Source organism: Gymnoscopelus microlampas (genome assembly GCF_963454915.1).
Source record: "Gymnoscopelus microlampas genome assembly, chromosome: 6".
Taxonomy (NCBI): domain Eukaryota; kingdom Metazoa; phylum Chordata; class Actinopteri; order Myctophiformes; family Myctophidae; genus Gymnoscopelus; species Gymnoscopelus microlampas.
In genome coordinates this window covers 42,130,772-42,157,695 of record NC_139943.1, presented here as the reverse complement: position 1 = coordinate 42,157,695, position 26,924 = coordinate 42,130,772, and the positions used below count along the sequence as shown (strand labels likewise).

Genomic DNA, 26,924 nt, shown 5'->3' with positions numbered 1-26,924 from the left:
AGTGCCAACTCGGCGAACAGCGCTGTGGTATCTGGACAATCTTAAAGCGCAGAAGCAGTTGAGCGTGGGGGGGAAGATATGTTCTGCTAAAATTAGTTCTTGTGCATCGCGCCGGTCACTGAAAATAGGGCCCCTGGGTGTTCATTTAACTCTTGAGAGTGTACAAGTGGACTTGTAAGGGTCCATTTGGTTTCGTTTGTACACTCTTGGAGTGTACAAGCAAAGCAGACGGTTTCCTTATACCCGAGGTTGAGAGACCCTCTCTGTCTGTCTGTCTGTCTGTCTGTCTGTCTGTCTGTCTGTCTGTCTGTCTGTCTGTCTGTCTGACTCTCTCTCTCTCTTTCTATCTCCCTCTCTCTGTCTCTCTTTTTGTGTGTGTGTGTGCCTCTATATCTATATATCTATCTATTTCCCTGCATTGAATTAGTCCCACCTCCACCTGCACTCCACCCCGATCCCAGAGAGTCCAATAGAACGCGATATAGGATTGAATCCATTTCTCCCTCTAAAACATTTCCCCCAATATTTTATCCACCAATCCGTGTTAATTTAACTCTGAGAATGTTCAAATTTGGAGTTACAAATGGATGAATTAACTGAGGAGTTGTTTTACTGTGTAATTGTTTTAATTAAAACCTTGTGTGTAAGCATTTCCCTTCAACTTTGATATCTCTGCCTGCCTTCTATGCTGGATTTCCCCCAGTATGATTGTTGACTGTCGACGCAAAAATATTGAGCTTGGAAAGAGGCCCTTTGTCTTTTATTTTTAGGGTTTCACACCTAAACCTGACCGTTAAAACCCTTGTTTTAGCTCATTTTATATCTTTCTCCTATTAAACTGCTTTGCAGCTGTGCTGGAAATATCATGACCTGACATCACATTGTCTATGTTTGGCCAGATACCAACGGGGGGATAGGAAAAATACCATCAAACAACAAAACAACACCATGGTAGATTGTCATTATCTGTTTTCAATCAGCGTTAAAGTGTTCCAGGGTGGACTTTTCCTTAAAGGCAGCACTTAATGGTGATCACTTTATTTTGCATGCGGTTTGCTAGCTTACATTTTTTGTTGTTGTTGTCGCTCTTGTTTCATGCATTGTGCATTGTGTACTTTTGGCTTTTCCATTTTGCGTTTTCCTTTTTTTTCTGACTCTGCGCATCAAGATACTTCTGAAATATTTTAGATACACGCCAATCACGCTTGAGCCATTGTTTGGTTTTCAGTTTTTTTTACAGAGTTGGATTGCAGTCTGTAGCTCAAGTTTGAGAGCTCAACTCTACCAAAATTGCCAGTTCTTTGCCCTCAGATAGGACACTCTTTTGTCTGTTGCAAGTTTCTGAAGAGCCTGCGATTAACTCTCCACGCCGAGTGCATGTGTTTAAACAAATATGCCCTTAAACGTCCAAGCCCAACTCCAGATGTGCGTCCCTCCTCGGACATGGGACCAGGGCTGGGAGGCGGGGCGCGATAGGGAGGGGTGTGTGTGTGTGTGTGTGTGCGCTAGTGCTTATGTGTTCATGTATGCCTATTTGTATGTTTCTGTGTGTGTGTGTGTGTGTGTGTGTGCGCTCAGACACACAGCGGCCTTTGTTCAGAGGCGTTGTACGCATTGTTGTACACTTGCGTGTTTTTTTTCACTCTGCACATGCGGGTCATTCATCCGCGGTCGTAGAATGCCGTTTCCTCTGGCTCAAATGTATGCAGTGTGTGGAGGATTTCCACCCCCTCCTCCCCTCCCCCACCTTCCTTTCGCTCCATGGCATTTTTCAAATGAGTGGCTAATTTTGTTTACACCAGAGTCATTAAGTGAACGTGATTAGCTCGCCAGCCTGCCTGCCAGGCCAGCCAGTGGCCCCGGCAATCGGAGACGCGTCGGCATTGTCCTGCACAAATGGACGATTGTAGTCAATGGTGATCGTTATTTTATAAGCACGTTAAATGAACGACTGTCCTACACCTCACTCTCACTCACACACAACACACACTCACACACACTCACTCATACTGTAGATGTCTGGGTCAGAGACATCGGGTCAGAGTCAGGGTTGCCAGATCTGCTTATTATAATTTCCCCGCAAGATTGTATTTGAAAATAGCCGATCTACAAGCTCACAACGCGTCGCATCGCGACGCGTTGTGAGCTTGTAGATCTGCTATTTTCAAATAGCTGATGTACTATGTTAAAGTGCTCATGTGGGCCATAGTCGCTTCTTTTGGGCTGGTTTTCCTAGACCTGGTTGCTTGTTTCTCTCACAGAATCTGGCAACACTGGTCAGAGTGTGGTTCGTGGACCAGTAGGTAGATGTCCTGCCTCCTCTCTCTCTCTCTCTACCCTTTGGTTTCCTGTTGTTCCTTACTGTACTATGACATTGAAAAGCTGAAGACGACCAAAAGAATGACAACCTTGAAGGTCCTGCAGGGACGGTGAACATCTCTCAGCTTGGTGAAAAAAGGGCCACCCAACGTCTGAAGGGGCTGTGCTGTACATTATTGCTCTGTATGGAGTTATCACATGGCTGCATGCATGAACACACACGCGCGTGAATGCATGTTCTCATATTCACACACACATTATATGTCTAACCCATTAAGACCTGAAGCCGATTCTACAAATGTCTTTTAAATCCCAACAGTTTTCTGAAAAAAACGTATGTTTCGATATCAGTGGTTCTCAAACTTTTTCATGTCAAGGACCCTAAAAAATGATATGTATTTGGCCGCCGACCACCATCTCAAAATGTTTTGTTCCAGGGACCCCCCAGAAGCAAAGATTTGAGTTACAAATGTTCACTTGAAAAAAATATATATTCAAAGATTTGCACACATTTTCACAATTTTTCAAAAATAGCAGATCTACAAGCTCGTAGCGCGGCACTCGGTGCCGCGCTATGAGCTTGTATATCTGCTATTTTTGAATAGCCAAAGTGTAAAATAATGCTTTTTAGCTCAGATGAAAAAGTGACACAGATGCTTTCCAGGTCTTAATGGACTAATATGCCCACATGTATGCACGGGCGCGCACACACACTCACACTCACACTCACACTCACACACACGAGGTTGGCCTATCGGACAGACAGTACAACTGTCTTGGTGGCGGGGGGCTTCAGATGTGTGTCTCTTTATCTGTCCTGCAGCAGGGTGAGAGTTGATGGGAGATGATATGGTGACAGTTGGGCAGACAGAGGGGGCTTATAGCCTGAGGCTGAGTAGAGAGAGAGAGGGAGGACATATCATCCCAGCCTGACATTTCACTGTGTGGCCGTGTGGGAGAGTGTCCTGGCCTGGCCCGAGCACAGTATCACAGGACGTTCTGTTCACACAGCTCAGGCTAAGTTAAAAGGGAGCGCAAGGGGTTCCAGGGTCAGCCAAAGCTTTAGAGCTGAATGGTTAGACTCTAACACGTTCGATTCCAGAGCTCGGCAATGTGTCGAGGTGTCCCTGAGCGAAACCCCCTAACGGCTCCCAGGCTCCCAGAGGCACTGCCCCCCCCCCCCCCCCCGTAGTGCCCACCGCTCCTGTTATTTAGGATGAGTTAAATATGAGATACCTCATTTCACTGTATATGAAATATACAGTGACAAATACCTTACATGTTTCAGTTAAACCCAGTTCCCCATATATGATGCATCTCATGCTGATACGTTTGAATATGGATAATATCTTTTTTTTTTGTAATCCTTGTGATCTTTTTTTGCCTTCTGTTCTTGACATTACTCGTGTGCTTCTTTTTTGATTGAATATTTTATTAGGCAGAAATGTAAAAACAGCACAAGTACAGTCAAACGCTTTGTCTAAAAGTTACGTCCAAAAACAGTCCTTGCGGTCTTGTTTCCATTGGGGGTCCTTCTAACCTTTTATCTCAGCTTTTGTCTGCATATATGACCTACTGAAACAACCAAGCGTCCCCTCAGAGATGACTAAAAATCTTTTATCTTGTTTACAAATTGTAGTCATTGTAATATTTTTTCCAGATGTGTTTTTTTTACTGCATTAAGTTGATGCATAGCCCTCTTCCAAGAACTTCCCTTTCTGTCCAGCAGCATCAGATGCTATCCGTCATTGGTTACAGTAAATCTTGGCAGTGATTGGGGGGCTCTATCAATCTTGTCTTGAGTGTGGCCAATTGCGAGGAGGTTCCCATGTTGTTGCTGCTCGTCTCTGCTAACAGTCCTCACTGGAAGCTTATTCTACCACTGACAGAACTCTCAACCAGCCAGGGCTTCCTTCCTCCTTCCTCCCCACCTCTCACACTGTATGTGTGTGTACGTTTTGAAAGAAACTGGAAGAGAGAGAGACAGAGATAGAGACAGGCTGAAAGAGAGATAGAGAGAGAGAAATGAGAAAAGAGAGACTGAGAGAGACTTCATTTAACCCATTAAGACCGGGAACGCATATCTGTGTAACCATTATTTTATACTTTGACTATTCAAAAATAGCAGATATTCAAGCTCATAGCACGGCACCGAGTGCCGCGCTATGAGCTTGTAGATCTGCTATTTTGGGAACAATCGTGAAAATGTGTGCAAATCTTTGGATATATATATATTTATATTTTTTTAAAAGGGATTTTTTTTCTGCCGAAATCTTTGCCCCGGGGGGGAAGGGAGGGTCCCTGGAACAACATATTTTGAGATGGGGTTTCCACGGCCAAATACATATAATTGTGTGGGTCCTTGACGTGAAAACGTTTTCTTCCAGGGACCCCCAAAAGCAAAGATTTGACTTAAAAACGTAGTTTCGAAAAATATATATATATATATTTATATATACACATTTTCACGATAAAAATAAATAAATAGCAGATCTGCAAGCTCATAGCGCGAGTGCCGCGCTATGAGCTTGTAGATCTGCTATTTTTGAATAGCCCAAAGTATAAAATAATGGTTATAGGCCATACAGCTAAAAATCTAAAAATGACAGATGCGTTCCCGGTCTTAATGGGTTAATCACAGAGGCGCAGACAGGACTGTGAATAGCGGCATTAGTGTTGGAGAATCCATAACTCACGGTGAGGTATGGCGATGAGCGGCACGGGTTCAATGGGAGCGCTTCTTTGGGTCATTATGGATTACGGCTTTAAAACGTGAACTCTGCCTGGCTGGCTGGCAGACAGATTGCTGTTTTGACGACGTCAGGAGAGAACGGGGAGAACTCCATCCTATCTGTAGTAGTAGTAGACCAGTTGTTTCCCAAACAATGGGTTCGGGGAGTCGGGGCCCACTTTTGGGTCATGGAGCCATTTTTATGGGTTGCTAGTAAACATCCCATTTTTTTACGTTTCCTTCCTATATATTTGTTTCATTATTATTTCAAAAGATTACTTATTTTTTCTTTTTTTTTACACACAAAAAAAATCTAGAAATTTAAGAAATGTGGTGAGCTTGTAGATCAGCTATTTTCACAATTAACTCATTCACTGCCAGACTTATTTCTGGCCGCGTTTGCCCACTGCCAGTGATTTTTTTGATTTTCGTACCTTTTTCAAGTAGTCACAGAATATTTATCTCCAGTATGATCGATCCCCTCATGGTTGCTAATCACTGAGGGTTGCACTGTGTGGTTTCACAAATGTCAACGAGGTCATCGCGACCTCGTTGACATTTGTTGTCTGCCTTTGAAAATAGCATGTCTGAACCAAAAATACATAGTAAAACTTTTTTTTTTAAGAATTTAAAAGTCATTTAAGAATGAGTTAAATGGTCATACGTGCTCAATTCATAATGTATTTTTATACCTTTGGGTCTTGGGGAGACACCAAATGTATATTCTTTGGGTCTCGAGACGAAAACTTTGGGAACTCTTGGCCTGTAGCAGATAATACTACGGGGACCAGCCTGAATTTCAAGCCACTGGGGGGCTGGCTGGCTGGCTGGCACGGTGGGCAAATAGAGGAGTTGTTGGGACGTTTTACTGGAATCCAGCCCACTCCTTGGTGTGTTATAGTTGTTGCAGACATGGTATTATTAGCTCGCTGTCCCCCCGGAGGCCTCCCGGCCATAAAAAAGACTTAGCTAGTACCTCACACTGGGGGGTGAGAGAGCCTAGGCATTATATGGAGTCGCCGGCATGGAATGCTCTTGAAGTTTTTTTTCCTCTCTTCTTCACACCTTGACTGACTGGCGTAGAGGCTTTTAATTAAGCCAGAAAACATGAAGTGTAATGGCGTAATTGCGTGAGCATGTTGGTCCTAAAGTGAAGGAAATTATTCCCAGGGACCAGGGGATGCTTTTTGAGACTTTTTTGAAAAACGTATGTTGCTACAATATCAGTGGTGCTCAAACTTTCAAGTTCACTTGTCAAGGGCCCCCAAAATTATATGGATTTGGCCACGGACCCCCCCATCTCAAAATATTTACTTCCAGGGACCCCCAGAAGCAAAGATTTGAGTTACAAATGTTCGCTTTAAAAATATATATATTCAAAGATTTGCACACATTTTCACGATTTTTCAAAAATAGCAGATCTACAAGCTCATAGCGCGGCACTCGGTGCCGCGCTATGAGCTTGTAGATCTGCTATTTTTGAATAGCCAAAGTATAAAATAATTGTTATAGCTAAAAAGGTGGGTTAATTAATGGGTTAATACCTGCTGCTGAGCTCCTTCACATTGTTGCCTTTCTACAGTGCATTTTTCGTAGTCACCTCTTTTAATTCGATATGTTTTTTGCTGCCCATTTGCATGTACTGTATGAGGATGTTTCCTTGTTGCACGTGGGTTTGCTCAAAGCAGAGTGAGACATCTGTCCAGCTAATACAGCTATAGCTTGCATTCTCCCCACCTTAATTGGATGCATGTCCCACTGAGATAAAAAAAAAACTCACTTTTTTCAAGAGAGACGTGGTCAAGGTAGCAGAAGTAGTATATACACGTCTCGACGCGTTGTGAAATTTGGCGCAGAGAGAAGAAAACGGTCTAAAGTACAGTTGCCACTAGTTTTTACTAAAAAGTAGAAAAAAACATCAATGGATATGAATGAATGTGTCTAATTTTAGATCTTATTCCATGCCCAAGGCGCATACTGTAGTAAGAACATGCCGTTTTCCCCCCAGATCTGTCAAAACTGTGTAAAAATCAACCACTCGGAGGAGCGTAGATGTTAACTATAGCAGCGCTGAGACAGAGAGAAGGTTACAGAGGTAAGCTGGAAGTTTACCAGCATCGCTTTATAGATAAAAATAAACCTGCGCCGTTGTCTGTGAGTGTGTAATTACGGTCAACCCACCAAATCATAATGGGTGCAATGGTGAGTGAAGGGGACTTCGCATTTGTGTGTGTGCGTGTGTGTTGAGAGTAGGGTAGCGTTGTCAAAGTGTGTCCTCTCTGGGGAGTAGTGTGTACACTTTTTGGGTGCTGCCGTGGAGATAAGACGCCTCTGCGTTCGGCACGTCACTCGGTTGCCTGCGGGACGGGTGTCAGAAAAAAGTGCAGCGCATGAGCGTGCGTTTTAACTGTTGGCTCCGTTCACAGTGGGAGGAGGAGGCGGCCTCTCGGGGCACTACAGTGAAAGAAAGGCTGTGCACCGACCGCAGCCTCTTTTCAAGTGTGCACAGCACAGACGCAGACCCTGATTTACAGAGAGAGTGTGTGTGAGCCGGGGTGGGTCGTGTCCTGCCAAAGAGAGAGAGAGAGAGAGAGAGAATTTACTGGAGGAGGAGGGAGGTTCACGCATCTACCACCCTGGTGGCGATGAGGTCTCTTGGCGAGGTCTGGCACAACCGGTGACATCTATATGCCGAGCGAGATCAAACTACATCCCAGTGGTTTGATGTCCCTATGGACCCAGACCCTCAGACCTGCATGACCAGACCCCAGAACCAGATCAAAACCTATATCCACTAAAATAATTCCTGACTGAAATGGAACAGACAGAGTAGCAATAATAAAATGGCAAAGATCTGTGTCCGTGTGTGGGTGCGTGTGTGTACGCACGCACGTAACTGCGGAATAAGAGATGTGTCTTAACGAGAGAGAGAGAGAGAAAGAAGAAGGAGAACAGCATCTCTGCCGCCTCTCTGTTGTGCTGTCCTGTAATTGCAGCGGAGGCATTGTGCTGGGAAGTGCATTTGTCTGTGACATTCTCTCTCTCTCTCTCTCTCTCTCTCTCTCTCTCTCTCTCTCATGTTTTTTGGTAAACTAACTTGACACACCCATTCCAGGAATCTCTAGTGGTTTTGACTGACTTTAACTTTCTCATGTAATTACTTCCCCCTTTGACTGGGGCCAAATTAGGGCTATCATAGGCAGATTCATTATGGCAGCAATACTATAGGCCACTTGAGGGGATGGTCTTTCTGTGTGGCATTTTTCTAACAGGGCTCATCGGAGGAGGTCTTGCATTTCTGTTGCGTTTTGAGGTTCTCTCCCGCTTTCTCAGTCACTCTTTCTCTCATTCTCTGTCACTCGTTCTCTCTCTCTCTCTCTCTCTCTCTCTCTCTCTCTGTGTTTGTGTGTGTGTGTGTGTGAGGTGGAGGGGGGGGAGGGGGTCTAAAAGAAACAACAGGCGACCGCTTTTGGGTCTGTCGCCTGTTCCCTGCCTCTTTGCCAGCAAACTTGATCAGAGAAGAAAAAAAATACACGGGCCTGCCTTTTACAATGCGGCCCTTTGTCTCCCGGCCGGCATCGGAACCGTCAACCATTTTGGAAATAGTTTCCAGCTTATTAAAACGCTTCCAGACCGTGACTGTTGAACCAGTGAGTTTCCCCAGTTAATTGCTTGGCATCCCGCCTCATCTCTGTTTTTTTTTTTGCGGCGGGCATCCTCGGAAGAGCAAAGGCTCTCTCTGATCGGGGACTGCGCCGTTTGAAGTCGTCTCGTCCCCGTCTTCCCGTCCCCCCCGCCTCCTTTTCTTTTGTTTTGCACCTCCCTCTGTGTTTCCATGCACTCCTGATTTTGATTGAACTTCGATGATTGTGAGTTAGTCCGAGTGTGGACCTCGGTCCTCTTGAGCGCGTCAGTCGGTGTGTTGAGAGTTGTCTGCTCAACAGTATTCTGAAAAACCTATGTTTCTATATCAGTGGTGCTCAATCTTTTTCACGTCAAGGACCCCCAAATGTATATGTATTTGGCCGCGGACCCCCATCAAAATATTTTGTTCCAGGGACCCCCCAGAAGCAACGATTTGAGTTAAAAATGTTCGCTTTAAAAATATATATATATTCAAAGATTTGCACACATTTTCACGATTTTTCAAAAATAGCAGATCTACAAGCTCATAGCGCGGCACTCGGTGCCGCACTACGAGCTTGTATATCTGCTATTTTTGAATAGCCCAAAGTGTAAAATAATGCTTTTTAGCTCAAATCTAAAAATGACACAGTTCCAGGTCTTAATGGGTTAATGAACTGGCATCTTTGTGCCAGTGGTCTCTTTATAAGCGGCGGATTAATGGTCTCGTTTGTTTAATTTGGACTCTTTATCTCGTCCAGTTAAATCACTGAACGAGACTCTGGAATTGACTTAGGGAATGCAACGATTCTGGCGTTCAAACTGTGCTTCTGTCAGTGTTGGAAGCTCGCCTTCTTGACACCGGGGTCTTCGGGCAGATTAACGCCTCGGTCCTGATGACTTCTCATCGTTCTGTACAGTCGAAGGAGGTTACATTGGAAAAGTAATTAGATCGCCGTTCTCTCGCGCCTTGCCGGGTCAGTTGATTGGCACGGCAGGGTTTTTTTATTCATTTAATCTGTGCATTGATCATCATTGCTGCCATCACTTCTGAATTGATCCCTGCGAGGTAGCCTAATAGGTGCACGGCCCCCTCTGTTACTGGATCCAATGCTTCTCATTGTTCGTCCCGGGCAGCCCTTGCTCTCTCTGCTAACGGCTCAACTCCCCCTGCACGTGTGTGTTTGTGTGTGTGTGTGTGTGTGTGTGTGTGTGTGTGTGTGTGTGTGTGTGTGTGTGTGTGTGTGTGTGTGTGTGTGTGTGTGTGTGTGTGTGTGTGTGTGTGTGTGTGTGTGTGTGTGTGTGTGTGTGTGTGTGTGTGTGTGTGTGTGTGTGGCCACAGGCTGAAGCACCATAAATCTGCTAATTGAGTTTTCTAGAGTGTGCTGCTCCGTTAAAGCCGTGGAAGAGAATGTCATGACCAGGAATAAACAAGTGTGTGTGGACGTTATTGAAAAGAAAAGCCTCTCTGGTTGATTTCATTTGGCTCGGTGCTGCTGTGTCTCTCCTCTCTCTCCCTGGGGAGGTATTCGGAGCCTTGTATGGATACAAGGGCTACTGATGGTCTCTACTCTGCAATATGGGAAACTGCTGTGGCATCTCTGGCGACTGGGAATCCGCTAGAACCAGTGGTTCTCAAACTTTTTCATGTCAAGGACCCCCGAATTAATATGGATTTGGCCGCGGACCCCCATCTGAAAATATGTTGTGCCAGGGAGTCAGGGACCCCCCATGCAAGATTTGTGTTAAAAATGTTCAAAAATATTCCAGATGTTAAACATTTTTGCAAGATTGTCTTTTGAAAATAGCCGATCTAGAAGCTCACAACGCATCGCGTTGTGAGCTTGTAGATCGGCTATTTTCAAATACCCAATGTATATCGGGGCTTAAGTGGTTAAACTGAATTGAATGCAAAATTAACACATTTTGCTGGGAGCCCCCTGGTACCCCCCCCTCTCTCCCAAGGACCCCACTTTGAGAACCAATGCGCTAGACTTACATTCTATCACAATCCACTGACAGCCTTCAAATATCAAAAAGCAGGAAACAAAACTTTGAAAAGTGCGCTCCCTAGGCTGGTAGGGGGAGTGTAGTGCCCGCAGGATCACTTAAAAAATTGGCACCGGGTGAAAAAAAAGGGTTACAAAATCGAGGGATAAAAAAAAAAAAAAAGTGCGCTCCCCTGAGCGCAGGTCTCCACCAGGCCGGGTCGCTGACCCAGGCCTATACCTTGTGTCAGTCGTCGGGGTTGTAGCCGTCAGGAGAAAGAGAAAAAAAACATCACATTCTTGAAAATGTTCACTGGATCAGTGTGATTTAAACAACGTAAGGCATACTTAGAGGGTGACTTTGCTTTTCCTCGTGTCATTTCACTCAGTACACCTATGCCCGAAATAGGGACGCCAGGTTGAGAGTAGTGGTGAAGGATTCTGGTACGTGACCATATTCTGGTACGTGACCATCTGCGGATTCTGGTCCGTGACCATCTGCTGTGGTCATATTTGCCTGCTGACCTCCTGTTTGAGGAGCTTCGTGTGATCTGATCTCCTGATCGCCTCAGAGGTCAGTTGATCTCGGGGCCTGGCTGGCCATTCCTCCTCCTGGCACACATACTGAGGATTCCTCCGTCTATTAAGACAGATAAGGAGAGGAGACGCACAATGACGATGAGGGATGGGAGATGCCAAACAGGGCTTGTCTGTCTTGTCTAAACCCAGCGGTCAGACAATGGGCAGATTCTATGACCGGAGCCAACCGGCTGTGTGTGTGTGTGTGTGTGTATTGACTCAGGACTTGCAGCAACTTACATGTGATGGGGTCAGGGTTGCCAGATCTGCTTATTATAATTTCCCCGCAAGATTTTATTTGAAAATAGCCGATCTAGATCTGCTATTTTCAAATAGCTGATGTACATGTTAAAGTGCTCATGTGGTCCATAGTCGCTTCTTTTGGGCTGGTTTTCCTAGACATGGTTGCTTGTTTCTCTCACAGAATCTGGCAACACTGGTCAGGACTTGCAGCAACTTACATGTGATGTGGTCATATCGCGTTGGTATTTCTCACTGAGTGATGACGTCATGTCTGTCTCATTAAATTGTTGGTGGGTAAATTGTTAATGATGCTTATAGTTGAAGCTTTGGTAACACACAAGCCTGTGTTATTGCTTTTGCCAGGCACAGCTTTTGGGGCGGGGGTGGGCATTGGTTGGTGGTGGTGGGCACTGGGCAGCGTTGCCATGTCGGCTTATTATAAGTGACTTTGGGCTACTTTTTCTGTAAAGTTGCTTGTAAAAATTGGTAGTTGCGGGTTGCGTTTTTTTTGTGTACTTGCTTATTTAGGCTTGTTTCCAAATTCTCAAACCAGTGGTTCTCAAATATTTTTTATCAATATTTTGTACCAGGGAGCATTTGTGTTGTTAGAATGTTTCAAAAACATTCCAAATATTCCACTTTTTATTGCAAGAATTTTTGAAAATAGCCGATTCATGTATTGGTTTAAAGTGCTCATGTATAAGTTGCTTCTTTTGGGCTTGTTTTCCTAGACATGTTTGCTTATTTTTCCTCTCACTAAATATGGCAACACCAGTGGTGCTGGCTCATCTCTTTGGCTGTGTCTTTCCACTTGGAATTCCAAGAATGTTTATTGTCTATCACTTGTCTCAGTGTGAGGAACTCTGGGTCTGAAAGCTGATAGCATTCACTCACCTACCTCAGTTACCCCCCCCCCCCCCCCCCCCCCCCCGCTCTGCCACCCTGCCTCACTTCCTCCTCTTCATCATCATCACTTCATCGCCCTCGTCTTCCTCATGTCCTCCTTCATCCACCTCCCCTGTCCTTCTCCTTCTTCTCCTCTTCCTCCCTCCTTCTGCCTGACTTGCTTTTTGCTCGTCTTGAACCAGAACAGCTGCTATTATACGCAGGGATGGCCTCCTCTCTCAGCCTTTGGGCACCGTTGGCCTGCTTATTACCCAGGAAGAAAAAAAAAAAAAGAAGCCTCTATCTGGGTAGGCATTATGTAAAAGGCTATACTAGTCGTTTGTTGTCTGCACAGTTCATTTCTTTTTTCCGTTGCAAAACTCCCCATTTGTGTAATTTTTAGCAGACAGACTAAAGGACACGACTGAACTGAAACCCACCCCCAATCCTCACATCCATCACCTCTCAGCTTGTTGTTTGGGCCTGTGGTGGCTCATCTGCCCTCGTTTTCCCCCCCACCCTCCATTCACTGGATCAGTGCGATTAAACAATGTAAGGCATACTTAGAGGGTGACTCATTGCTTTTCCTTGTGTCATTTCACATGTCAGTACAACCGGCAACAAAGTGGAAAAATGTGGATGAGAGCTCTGAGGGGTATCATCTTTGAGCTTCCTTTTGTAGACACAGTTTAATATTAAACCGTACACTTTCGCCACCCACAGTTCAATACGCACTTATGAAATGCAGATTTCCGGTTTCGCTTTAAAATTTCACATCATTACCTTTACAAAAATGACTTACTGCTGAAACAGAAACTTGTGTCTGTGTCTTGGAGAAACCCCCCCCCCCCTCATCCCTGGTAGACACCAGAGCTTTTGGGAGAGAAAGAGGGACGTTTTTTAGCGAAATGTGACGCTGCGTCGGGGGCGGGGGACGGGGGACGCGGGGGGCGCACAGACCTTACATTCAGGTTTGGTTCAGCCCTGTAATCCCCATTAAAAAAGGTCACTTCCACTCTAACCCTATGTTCCTTAGCATGCCACGCATCAGAGAGGCTATAGCCGAGGGAGTCGCAGTCGACACGGCTCAAACAAAAGAATGCGTGACGGGGAAGCGATCCGCTGAAAACGTCATTTCCATTCAGCTCAAGCTCCTCCAGAATGCGGGCGTTTAGCCTCTCTTAAGGCCCCAGCAAATCGGGTGTATTTTTAGAAAATTCCACTTGGTCTTATTATTCCACTTTTCAACTCTTAACACTCATTAGCCGGTGATGAATGCGAACTGGGATTTCTCATTGTTTTCCCTCTTTACTCGGGTGATTATTGAGCGGGTGGCGTGAAGGGACTTGTGTCAGGTTGGTACAACGCAGGCTCCGCTCAACGCAGCCTCCTCCGTGTGCATGCTGCTGCTCGGTGGCCTCCTATAGGCTCTATGCACAGCAGCCATATTGGACAGAAATTGGGCCTCTTCCTTGCTTCCTTCACAGGTGTAACCAATGACACTAATGAAGGCTCTATTCCATTTAGTGTGGCATAGTGGTTGTCTTATTTTCAAGGACCCCCATAACTCTTGCTCTGCGCGTCATGTCTGTGCCAAGCGCCACGCTCATATTTTGCACTCTCACAGTTACACAAATGTGTAAATGAACACTGAGAATTGTACTGTGTAGTGGGGGTGGGGTGGGGGGGCTTTGGCTCGAACCGGGTGCTTCTATACAAAGCGGCGTCGTAGCGGGAATGGGCCCCAGCTGTACCGCGCGGCCGCTGTTGCTCTTGGCCCGGTCACCTGCATTCTTTTCTAACCCTGGAGATATACGACAGGACGTTCGCTGGACGGACGTCATGCCATTACGGCTACTACTACTACTACTACTACTACTACTCCAGCGCTCGTTGGATCGCTGCCGCGGTGCCCGCCTCTTCGCCAATCTCTTAAGATCGTACAGCAGCTGACCCCTCCAATGTAAATAGTGAATAAATATAGATTCCTCCTCACTTTCATGTGTTCCACTTAGTCCAATCAGAGAGCTCAAGTGTCTATTTCAGCAAGGGGCTTTTGACTAATGGGTTGGAATGCAACCCTTTGGACGGGGCCGGGCGCAACTAACTATGTTGAATTCCGCAAATTTCGACAAATGTTTTAGACTGTTGAACCCTCTTTGAAGTGCCCCTGTCGAGTTTGACAATAATAAGCTGTGCTGTTCTGCTTGTGATCTGACGATAAGTGGAACGGATGCCTCGGAACCATTTCCCTTGTTTAAATGCGTAACTGGATTAGAGGTACCCTCCGGAGAGAGGTGCCATAATGATACGGCGCTCCGCCGCCACACAACAAACAGCACGGAGGAGGAGCAGACACCACCGGGCTAACCCTCCCGTATAGCTCTCCTGCGTTGTTTTGTACCCCCCCGCCGCGCTCGTTAACGTCGACGGGGATGCTTCATGGGGCAAAGCTAGCTAGAGAGTATAGCGCGGCCCGCGCACGGCACGGTGGGCACCTGCTGCAGCGACCTCGACCACCGGAGTGCATCAAAAACGCCACCCCGCTGTGTGTGTGTGTGTGTGTGTGTGTGTGTGTGTGTGTGTGTGTGTGTGTGTGTGTGTGTGTGTGTGCGTGTGTGCGTGCGTGCGTGCGGTGTGTGTGCGCGTGCGTGCGCGTATGTCATCCTTTTAGCGAGAAGCCTAACCCATTAAGACCTGAAGCCGATTCTACAAATGTCTTCTAAATCCCAACAGTATTCTGAAAAAAACGTACGTTTCTATATCAGTGGTGCTCAAACTTTTTCATGGCAAGGACCCCCACAATGATATGTATTTGGCCGCTGACCCCCATCTCAAAATAGTTTGTTCCAGGGACCCCCAGAAGCAAAGATTTGTAGGGTTGTCCGATATTGGCTTTTTTACCGATAACCGATATACCGATATTGTCCAACTCTTAATTACCGATACGGATATCAACCGATACCGATATATGCGGGGATTATTGTGATTAGGGTAAGCTAAAATTTCATATCACACACACCATATACAGTAAGAACTCCTGTAACTTATTTATAAAGCAAAAAAAAAAAAAAAAAATGTTTTTTCATAAAACGATACCGATATTTTCCCGATATCAATTTTTATGCTAATATCGGCCGATAATATCGGGAGGCCGATAATATCGGACATCCCTAAAGATTTGAGTTAAAATGTTCCCTTTAAAACAATATATATAATTTTCAAGGCCCCGCCCCCTGACAGCTGTGCAGTGATCTAAAGAGGTGGACGAACGCTCCTCAGTGTGGACCGGGCCAGGGAGGGAGCTCACCTCCGAGGAGAAGGAGGAGGGGGGGAGGAGGAGGACACGGCCATGTTGGCCGTCTCACAAAGTGGGGTTAAGTGCCCCGCTGCCATGTTCCATTATGAGCTTCATTTAGAGCATGGAGACAGAAGCGAGCGGCACAGGGGACATTTTTTGGCCCTCGTCGGGGGCGCCGCTAGGAGCCCGAGTTGCTAAAGTTGTTTGCCGTGAATATGTATGTGTGTGTGTGTGTGTGTGTGCGCGTCGTGTGCGAAGGCAGTTACACACACACACACACAGTCAGGCATACACACAGACGCTCGCGCGCGCATGTCCCTCCCGTGCACAATGCAAGAATCCCCGAGCTATCACGGCCAATTAATGCGGTCATTCATCTCCCAGCTCTACCTGGTTAACAGCAGAGGAAATGTAGGCTGTGAGAGGGCAGGGTGCAGCGTGATGAGAGAGGCCTGACAGACTCCATCCCAGCGAGTGAACCTGCTCTATGCGCTAACCGCTAATGAGATGAGTGTGGAGGGAAGCGCGTTGCCAAAGAAGCGCACGTACGCACACACATTCACACACACACACACACGCACACAAGCGAGCGCGCGCTCACACACTCGGCAAGAAGCATTCACACTCAGCTTCTCATGCTGACGGCTCCTGTCTATGACACCACAGAGGTCCGGTGGTATAAACAGCATGACTGACAGAGGAATAGCAATACGTCAGTGTGTCTTGTGTAATGAACTTTGACGGACGTGTATACGTACGCACACGCAAGCTCGTGCGCATGTTGTTGTTGTTGTTGTATCCCTGGAACTTTGGCTGTATCTATTGGTCGCAAATGAAAACGTTTAGTTTGTGAGTTAAACGAATACTGAGGATTTGACTGTGTGTGTATGACCCTCTGAGGTCTCTTAACCCATTAAGGCCTGAGGCCGGTTCTATACAAAATGTCTTCTAAATCCTAACAGTTTTCTGGAAGAAAAAAAAACATATGTTTTGCTACATCAGTGGTTCTCAAACTTTTTCATGTCAAGGACCCCCAAAATTATATGTAAATGGCCGCGGACACCCATTTCAAAATATTTTGTTCCAGGGACCCCCCCAGAAGCAATGATTTGAGTTACAAATGTTCCCTTTAAAAAATACATATTAAAAAAATGTGCAAAAATGTTCACGATTTTTCAAAAACAGCAGATCTACAAGCTCGTAGTGCGGCACTCTCTGCCGCGCTACGAGCTTGTAGATCTGCTGTTTTTGAATAGCCCAAAGAAATCTTAAAAAATGATACAGATGCGTTCCCGGTCTTAATGGCTTAATGAGGGGGACGCCAAAAAAGACACCGGCCGTTGGAGGACCAGATGGGAGGGGTGGTGATAGGAGGGCCGGTGTAGGCGGTAACTGGAGCATGTTTAGCCCCCCTCCCTCCCTCCCTCCCCTCCCCTTCCTGAGTTGGGTGCGCGTGAGCGCGGCACTCTCTACTAGCCCGTCTTTGGGCAGACAGACAGCTGGTCAAACAGGGCTTAGGAGAGCAGTGGGCAGTCTGGGCTCTGACTTAAGCCCATTAGACCCTCTGCACTCTGCACTGTGTTGTTGGTTCACCCAAAGCCCAAGTTCAAAACTGTTCTGATATAGCACTGCAGCCTCTCCCGTGGCTGCATGGCCAGTGGGCCTCGCCGGTGCTGTCTTGACCATATGGTGGTCACGTCACAGACAGTGTTAAGCAACAAGTGTGACCAATTCAACACAAACCGAAGGAAGCAACAACTCTCGGAAGGAATTAATCAAGGAAACCGACAAAAACAAAAGAATCTCCATGAATTCAATGCTTCATGTAATTGATAGAAAAGTCTGATCTGTCTTAACCCTTTAAGACCTGGAACGCATCTGTGTATTCTTTTTATTTGAGCTAAAAAGTATTATTTTACACATTGGCTATTCAAAAATAGCAGATATACAAGCTCATAGTGCGGCACCGAGTGCCGCGCTATGTGGGGGGGTCCGCGGCCAAATACATATAATTTTGGGGGTCCTTGACATGAAAAAGTTTGAGAACCACTGATATAGCAACATCATTTTTTTTCAAAAAACTGTGTACAAAAGACATTTTGTAGAATCAGAACCTCAGGCCAATAAAACTCAATAATATTTATAGCTGCGTTAATGGGTTAAAGAGTCTTATTATTCTCGTTGTGGCGTTCCGATCGCATGTTCATGTGAAGTTCAATGACATGAACATTGTCAACATCCTATAGGTTGGCCCAGTACTACTTAAGCACTACTTAACTCAGCAGAAGCCTGTGCAGAGTAAACAAGGAAGTGTCTTGGCAGAAACAAGTTTTACAAGGATTGCCCCAGCTGGAATTTTGAGTGATAATTGTTTACATTTGGCTAAGATAAATGTTTAAATGCTATGGGAGTGACTGAGCGTTATTGTGTTCACGCTGAATTCTTGAAAAGGTTAGGATAGACTGTTTTGGCCCTATTGAATTGTATCAGACAGCATACTGATTCAGGTACAGTATCGGAAACAGTTATAGGAACTAGGAAAACAGGGTCATTAAGGGGAAAAAGGTTACTGCAAGTCTAGTTAGTGTACTGTATATAGTAGGGCAGGGGCGATATGACATTGATTGATATAAATCAATAACTCAATTATTTCAAACTTTTGACTCGATTTCGATAGAAAAAAAAGATTACGAAAATACATTTAGTAGTGAAAATAGCAGATCTACAAGCTCACAACATGTCGCATCACGGCACGTTGTGAGCTTGTAGTTGGGCTATTGTCACAAATTTTGTAGAACGAAGTTACAACATCAGACTAATCGAATTAGTCGATTATAAAAGATCTATTAGAATTTGTTCGTGTCGATTCGTTGATATTTTTTTTTTAACCCATTAAGACCTGAAGCCGATTCTACAAATGTCTTCTAAATCCCAACAGTATTCTGAAAAAAACGTACTGTATGTTTCTATATCAGTGGTGCTCAAACCTTTCCATTTCAAGGACCCCCAAACTTATATGGATTTGGCCGCGGACCCCCATCTCAAAATATGTTGTTCCAGGGACCCCCCAGAAGCAAAGATTTGACTTTAAAATGTTCGCTTTAAAACAATATATATATTCCAAGATTTGCACACATTTTCATGATTTTTTCCAAAAATAGCCAAAGTGTAAAATAATGCTCAAATCAAAAAGTGACACAGATGCGTTCCAGGTCTTAATAGGTTAAAAAACACCCACCTAAAAACAAGTCGGTTATTGGTTCTAAATATCTGTTTCCATTGTATTTTGGGTTAATTGCCCCACAGCCCTACTGCGTGGCATTGTGATTGAGTGTGACGGGGTATGCTGTTAGGGTAAGGGGCCTCGCTTTTGCCCTTCCTCTCTGCCTCTCTCTCTGTGTTGTGCTGCACGTAGGCCTGTGGAATGCTAGGCCCCGCTCCCACCTCCCTCCCACGTGACGGGTGGCCCTGCAGGGGGAGGGGAGGGGGACGGAACCGGTAGAAAAGGGGTACCAGGAGGACGCAGGGGCAACAGAGGGGACTGATGGAATGCTCTCTGGAGTCACGACATGTCTGTGTGTGTATATGTGTTAGAGCAGAGTTTCCCAAACATGGGGTCATGGACCCGTTTTTATGCATTTTTTTCCGTTTTCAAACGTTTTCAAACATTTTTAAAAAAAATAGCCAAACTACAAGCTCACAATGCGTAGCATCTTGTGAGCTTGTAGATTGGCTATTTTCACTCTTCTTGAAATAGGGGCTTGTGTTGTTAATAATTCATAATGTAATTCTTGTACGTTTGGGTACCTGCAGGGAGACACCAAATTTCCGTTTTGGGTCTCGAGCTGAAAAGGTTTCGGTAACAGTGTTGCCAGATTCCGCGAGAGAAACAAGCAACCAGGTCTAGGAAAAAACAGCCCAAAAGAAGCGCCTATGGGCCACATGAGCACTTTAACATATACATCAGCTATTTGAAAATAGCAGATCTACAAGCTCACGACGCGTCGCGAAGCGACGCGTCGTGAGCTTGTAGATCGGCTATTTTCAAATACAATCTTGCGGGGAAAATTATAATAAGCAGATCTGGCAACCCTGACCCCCTATGTGAGAGAGACAGCGAGACGGAGAGAAAGAGAGAGCGAGAATGACAGAGAGGGACACTAACCCTTCTTCCTGTTACTTCTTACCCTCCCGGTACAATTCAAGTGAATGCAGCCTCGACGACAGGATGTCATTTATTAGCTAACGTAATCCAACACTGGCCCGTCCATGTCTATCTTTGTTACCACGGCCACGGGGCCAGAACCACCACAGCGCACAAAACAGTTTGTTCATGAAAAGCGAGCCCAGAGGTGGGGGAATATTGACTTAAAGAAAAACGTTATGATTTCGTTCCAAGAAACCTGTTTATCCAATCCGGGAGCCGTGACGTTGATGTATCTCTCTCTGACTGGTGAAAAGATTTACTTTTATTGCCGTCCCCTCTTACCATCCATATCACTTCTCTGCAAACACAGAGCCAGCAGCCACAGGTCAACCAAGACGAGAGCTATTTTATTTGAACACTGGCCCCACTGTGGGCACCAGGAATGCCTCGGAGTTATTTGAGAGAGAGAGGAGACACATAATTATACCATTACGCTGACAAGCGATGCTCGCTGTGAAATACTGGTGTTTCATTTTGCCCCGCTCTAACCCGTTAAGACCCGGAACGCATCTGTGTCACTCTTTGATTTGAGCTAAAAAAAAAGCATTATTTTACACTTTGGGCTATTCAAAAATAGCAGATCTACAAGCTCATAGCGCGGCACAGAGTGCCGCGCTATGAGCTTGTAGATCTGCTATTTTTGAAAAATTGTGAAAATGTGTGCAAATCTTTTGAATATATATATTGTTTTAAAGCGAACATTTTTGAGTGGTGCCAGCCACTCCTACACTTGACCGTGTGTGTGGGTCTGTCCGTCCGTCCGTTTGAGCACGGCCTCAACAGCTGCAGCTGATTGCAACACAAGGATGCAACCAGTTACACTAATTCAAAGGCACCACTCTCTTCACACTGGGTGTGATTTTTAACCCAAATCTTTGCTTCTGGGGGGTCCCTGGAACAAAATATTTTGAGGTGGGGGTCGGCGTCCAAATAAATATAATTTTGGGTTGTCCTTGACATGAAAAAGTTCGAGCACCACTGATATAGAAACACACGTTGTTTTCAGAATACTGTTGGGATTTAGAAGACATTTTAATAGAATCGGAACCTCACAGGCCTTAATGGGCTAATCAAAGCTGATCTCACCCGGGTGTTTCGGGTGCAGGCCGCAGTTTTGTGACGTCTCCGGCCGTGCGTTTTTTCTCCTCCACTTCCTAGCCGCCGCCCCCTCCTCCTCCTCCTCCTCCTCCTCCGTTTTGAAACCAACAAGTCATTCAGGGCGCCTGGTCAAAGCACACATGTGCTGCTTACGTCACGCTGCACGGCTGCTTGCGGGCTGACGCCGCTGTTCAGACACGGGCTATATCATATCAAAGGGACGAGTCCAGTCAGTGTGTGTGTGTGTGTGTGTGTGTGTGGCTGCCTTGCAGTGCAGCGCAGCGCGCCACACAATGGCTCCCGTTCAGACCTCACGCTCAACAACGTCCCACAACCTCATGCAGCGCGGTCGCATGTGTTTTTTGGGCATGCGTTGTTTCTACGTGCACGTGTGTGTGTGTGTGTGTGTGTGTGTGTGTGTGTGTGTGTGTGTGTGTGTGTGTGTGCGCGCGTGTGTGTGCGTGTGTGCGTGTGTGTGTGTGTGTGTGTGTGTGTGTGTGTGTGTGCGTGTGTGTGTATCAAGGGATCAGTGGATCAAGGGATTAGAGGGTGTCATTTAGGAGAAGTGAGACATCCATTCAGTGAGGAAGAGGAGACACTATTAGAGCATGGGTTTTCAACTGATTACGAACCAGGGACCACCACCCTGACTGAGAATCAACCTGGGGACCACTGTTGTGTTGGGAGGGGTGATATGGGCATGGTGGTGTGGGGGGAAAAAGCTTGAAATTAAATAATGACTGTTAAGGCCTTAATTTAATTTGTTAATTTGAGGTGAATTGAATCAAGCCCTTAGTTAACAGTCATTATTTAACTGAGATATGCTAGTGGTCCAGAGCTCAGAAAAGATTGAGAACCACTGCTCCCTTCCTTTCCCGTGGTTGCCCTTATTCTGCTCTCTTAACCTTCCATTTTAACATTGCAACATATGTATGAGCAAGCACACGCGATTGATATGGGCACATTTCCTACTAATGATGACTCAACCCGGTACAGTTTCCCTCCCATTTCTGTGGAAGTTCTTGACATCCGACTTCCCAGTAACTGACAACATTGATGCGTCATCATACGCTTCTCAACTATTCCCGCATATCTGAGTAAATACCTCCAAAAGGTTAGCGACACCCACAGTCACAATACCAGAGGGAGCGTTAACAACAATTTGGTACCACCCACCCATAAAACAAACATGGGCAAATTCTCCTTCTACAGCACTGCCACCCAGGATTGGAATAGTCTAACCATCCCTCAAAAAATGCAGTTCGCTGGGCTCATTTAAAAGAGCCTTAAAAAATCACCTTTCAGGAGGCCAAAAGAGGAGGTTGTACCATTTTCCCGTTAGACAGCCGACCCCCCCCCTGTTCTTGTACATATCTCCCCCCCCCCTTTTTTTTTCTGTTGTACATAGTGTTATTTTTTTTGCTGTTTTTTTTGTAATGATATTCGAACTGTGGTGCCACTATATATGTCTATGAATTGAATACCAAGGCCCTCATTGGAAACAAGTCCGCAAGGACTTTTATGAACGGACCTGTTCGACAAAGTATTTTAAATGTAACTGTGCTGTTTTACATTTTTTGCCTAATAAAATATTCAATCAATTATTCAACTAGTGGTCGATAAAATAAAATGTAATACAAATCTTCACTTTCCTACATTACTAAATGCATGGCCGGGGACCACATGCAATACCTTCACGGACCGCCAGTGGTCCACGGACCACCAGTTGAAAACCCACGCTATAGAGTAAGATAATGATGATGATGGTGATGATGATGATGATGATGATATTGGAGTCAGAGGCGAGATTTGCAGCTCAAACCTCTGCTGTTGTCTGGAAAAGAAGTTCCTGTCAGGTTGTCCTGACCCTGAGACTGAGAGAGACGGAACAACCGCAATAGATCAGCAAACAAGTAGACTTGGACAGAGAGAGAGAGAGAGAAGAGGGCTTGTGTGCGTGCGTGCGTGCGTGCGTGCGTGCGTGCGTCAGTGTTGATTTTGACAGCACATTTTGATTTAGTTTTAGTCATATTTTAGTCATCTGAAATGTTTTAGTTTTTGTCTAGTTTTAGTCGACTAAATATCATAAGATTATAGTCGACTAAATCTACAGTTGATTTAGTCGACTAAAATGTATCTTGGCGGTGCCTTCATGGCGTCGTAATGGCTGATTTTATACTTGTTTGCATGCTTAAAATAGCCAATCTACAAGCTCACAACGCGTCGCAGCGCGACGCGTTGTGAGCTTGTAGATCTGCTATTTTCAGAGCACAACACTCGAGCGCAACCAAGCATAAAATGACTTGTCTTGTAGTTCTACTGGATCTCTTCTCCACTCGTCCCTGTCTAACGTTTTAGTCCAGTTTTTATTTGTTTACGAAATATATTTAGTCTTAGTTTTAGTCATCATAGCTTAGTTTTTATTTAGTTTTCGTCAGTGAAAAAAGGTAGTCGACGAACATTTTTCGTCATAGTTTTAGTCGACGAAATCAACACTGGCGTGGGTGCGTGTGCGTGCGTGTGTGTCTGCCTAAGTGCGTGCGTTCATTTGTGTGTATGAAGAGAGAGACCGACAGGCAGGCAGACAGACTGACAGACCACACACACTGAGGGCACACAGGCAGGCAGGCAGACAGGTCTTCCCTTAACGTTTCATCAGAGGGGGGTTTCATTGAGGGCTTCAATGAGGACCTCCTGGCCGATCTCAGCCACCCCAGCCTCCACCACTCCCTCCATGACAAGGAGCCGCGCCCCGGGGATTGATGATGTGTCATTGGATCCCCTGGCGGATCAATGCCCCCCCCGAGCCCCATCCCCGCCCCGGTGGATGGCCCCCGCTACTGAGCAATCCATCATCTGGGGTCACAACACATTTAGCCCTGTCTCACAAGAACTCATTGTCATTCAAGTGCCACATGATGGTTATGCAGCCCAAGAGGTGGAGTGGGAGCTCTGTTCATCAGCACGGCTATAGCAGGCCAGGGCTGAGAGAGACGGGTGGGCAGTAGTGGAAGATTCTTTACTTAAGTAAAAGTAGCAATACCACGATATAATGTATAAACACTATGTTACCAGTAAAATACTCGAGTTGTACTCGTATGAGTACAAAAGTATTGTCATAAAATTGGCTTAAGGGAGGCATGCCGGCCAGCAGACCTCTGACGTCACACTCTTGTCACTATGACTCAGCCATAACCATATAAGGAGTTCCCAAATGTTTCAACATTTTGGGAAAATCTTTGGAAAATATCAGATCAACAGTACAAGCTCACAACACGTCTACAAGCTCACAACACGTCTACAAGCTCACAACACGTCTACAAGCTCACAACACGTCTACAAGCTCACAACACGTCTACAAGCTCACAACACGTCTACAGGCTCACAACACGTCTACAAGCTCACAACACGTCTACAAGCTCACAACACGTCTACAGGCTCACAACGCGGCGCACCACGACGGGTTGTGTGTGAGCTTGCAGATCTGAGATTTTCCAAAGAGTTTGACAAATGTGTTGGATCTGCTATTTTCGAGTAGCCAAATAGGGGTCAATAGGTTCATTTATGTTTTGTAATAATCTAAATGAACTCAAATTAATTTCAAATAAATGTAGCGGAGTAGAAGTATAAATGAGTGAAAAATGGAAATACTCAAGTAAAGTAAAAGTACCTCAAAATTGTACAGAACTTGAGTAAATTAGTTACTTAGTTACTTTCCCCCCACTGCTGGTTGAGATTCCATCTTAGAGAGAGGGCCAAGAAGACCACAGCTCATCAGAAGAATGCTTGGTTTCTGCCCTAACTACTTCATTTCATCACCATCAACCACCCCGTGCATCTTGACCAGGGGCCAATGAAATATTTAAGCGCACAGATAGACCCGGAAATGGCCTCAGACAGACACCACAATCCTTTTATTTGACCTACATTCACGCTCACTCAGTGTGAGTCGAGTGTGTGTGTGTGTTTGTGTGTGTGTGTGTTTTTGCCCTGCTTGGCCGTATTCCTTTGACCAGTGCCATCGCAATTGTGTCGAGGTAGAACTATTGTTGAACAGCAGCAGTGGTGGAAAAAGTACTCAAGTGTTTTACTCAAGTAAAATTATCAATACTGCAATGTAGAAGTACTCTAAGTCCGGAATTCAAAATTTACTTAAGTAAAAGTACGAAAGTACTGGTATCAAAATGTACTTAAAGTAACAAAAGTAAAAGTACAAAAAAATTATTGAAAATAGCAGATCTACAAGCTCACAACGTGTCGCAAAGCGACGCGTTGTGAGCTTGTAGATTGGCTATTTTCAAATAGCCTAGGTATAAAATAGAGCTAAAGTGTTAATAAATAATAATAAATAATATTTGGAATCGATCCATATCACTTTTGGACCTACACCAAATCTCTTTATAAATAGGGCTAAGTACAGTACTTGAGTAAATGTACTTAGTTACTTCACACCACTGAATAGCACATACCACTTGAGCACAGCGGTCAGTCAGTCATGCTGTGTACAGAAGCATGTTCTGCAATCTTATCTTGGCCCTCTGTTGAGAAACGGAGTATATATGCCTGTCTCTGACACACACACAGCCTGGGACACATGGCGGCCCGTGTGTTTTTCAGGCCCTGTCTCTCACAGAGAACAGACATTTATACAGATCTCGGGGTCCAGGCTGCCACCTTCTTCCTCCTCTGTCGGGGCTGCTTGTCTGTCCTATGTCCTTTCCTCTCACATCTGGATCCAATGGGGAGTGGCTTCCTTCTTTCGCTGAAGGAGGGACACATTATAAATAGCCGGGGCTGCAGTTAACCACACTATGCAGCAAGCAGCAGCACACAGCGTGTATGTTTATTCGCCGTGCCCCCCCCCTCTCTCTATTTCTCTCTCTCTCTCTCTCTCTCATGTTCGATCTCTCTCTCTATCTCATAACGATGAGTGACTGATGTCCCCCAGCACCCTTGCAATGTCAAGGCTTTGCCACCGTAACCTCCAATCCCCCCCCCCCCCCCCCCCCCCGTCCCCGTCCCCGTTCCCCCCGCTCCAGACTCCGCCCCTCCGGTAGGGGACGGCCTCTGGCCCCCAACGGTCCCTGGGGCCTGCGGTGTGGTGTGGTTGACGTGCTCTGTGCATGTACGCTGCCTGCTGCACGCCGCATGCATACACACACACTACGGCTCTCTCTCGCTCCCATCTGGGGAAGGTTTGAGTCGGAGGAGTGGAAGCTGAGACACAGGGTGGGCTAGAGGTGGTGGTGGGGGGGGGGGGGGGTGGGGGGGAATGCAATATCCTGATTATAGCCGAACAACTAGAATGTGCTTCCTTTATTATTATTTTTTTTACGAGACACAAATGTACAGTAACGCTGCCACACACACTGTGCCAGCCCCCCCCCCCCCCGGATCGTATAACCTGACCATACCGTATCTATATGGGTTTTAAGGGGGGGACGTCTCTCTCACGTCCACATTTAGACGCTGGTCTTTTTTTTTTTTAGAGGGGAGGAGGAGGGGGGAGGAGGAGAGTGCCGAAAAACAGGGCTCGTTTTCTCTCTCCACTCGAGATCAATGTGTGAATGTGCGAGGCGAGCCGCACGCGCGCGCGCGTTCAACGCGTGGTGTACGCCGTAAGCACGCACGTGCTGCCGCTCATGCTGCGCGCGACGAGTGTACGCGTATAGCCTGTGTGTCCGTGTCACGTAAACACACATGTCCCTTTTGTGTGGCACACGTGCATGTCCTACACCACAGAAAGCCCTGCCCCTGCCTGCCGCACCCCTCCCAAATTAAAAACCACTCAAGCAAGAGGTGGGTCTGTTGGGCTCTGTTACCCCCCTGCACCCCCCCGCCCCCTTCCCTGAGCCTCCCCAGTACTACTCCTGTCTGCTCGAGGCATCCAGCAAGGAGAGAGGAGAAAAGAGAGGGATAGATGGAGTGATGGAGGGATGGACGGATGGA

The 26,924-nt window shown here is 45.9% G+C and overlaps 1 protein-coding gene across 1 annotated transcript in view; it reads left to right on the top strand.

Annotated features, from left to right (window-relative positions):
- Positions 1–26,924, top strand: part of igf1ra (insulin-like growth factor 1a receptor) — a 126,901-nt gene that overhangs the window by 30,096 nt on the left and 69,881 nt on the right. The gene's annotated exons all lie outside the window — the stretch shown is intronic.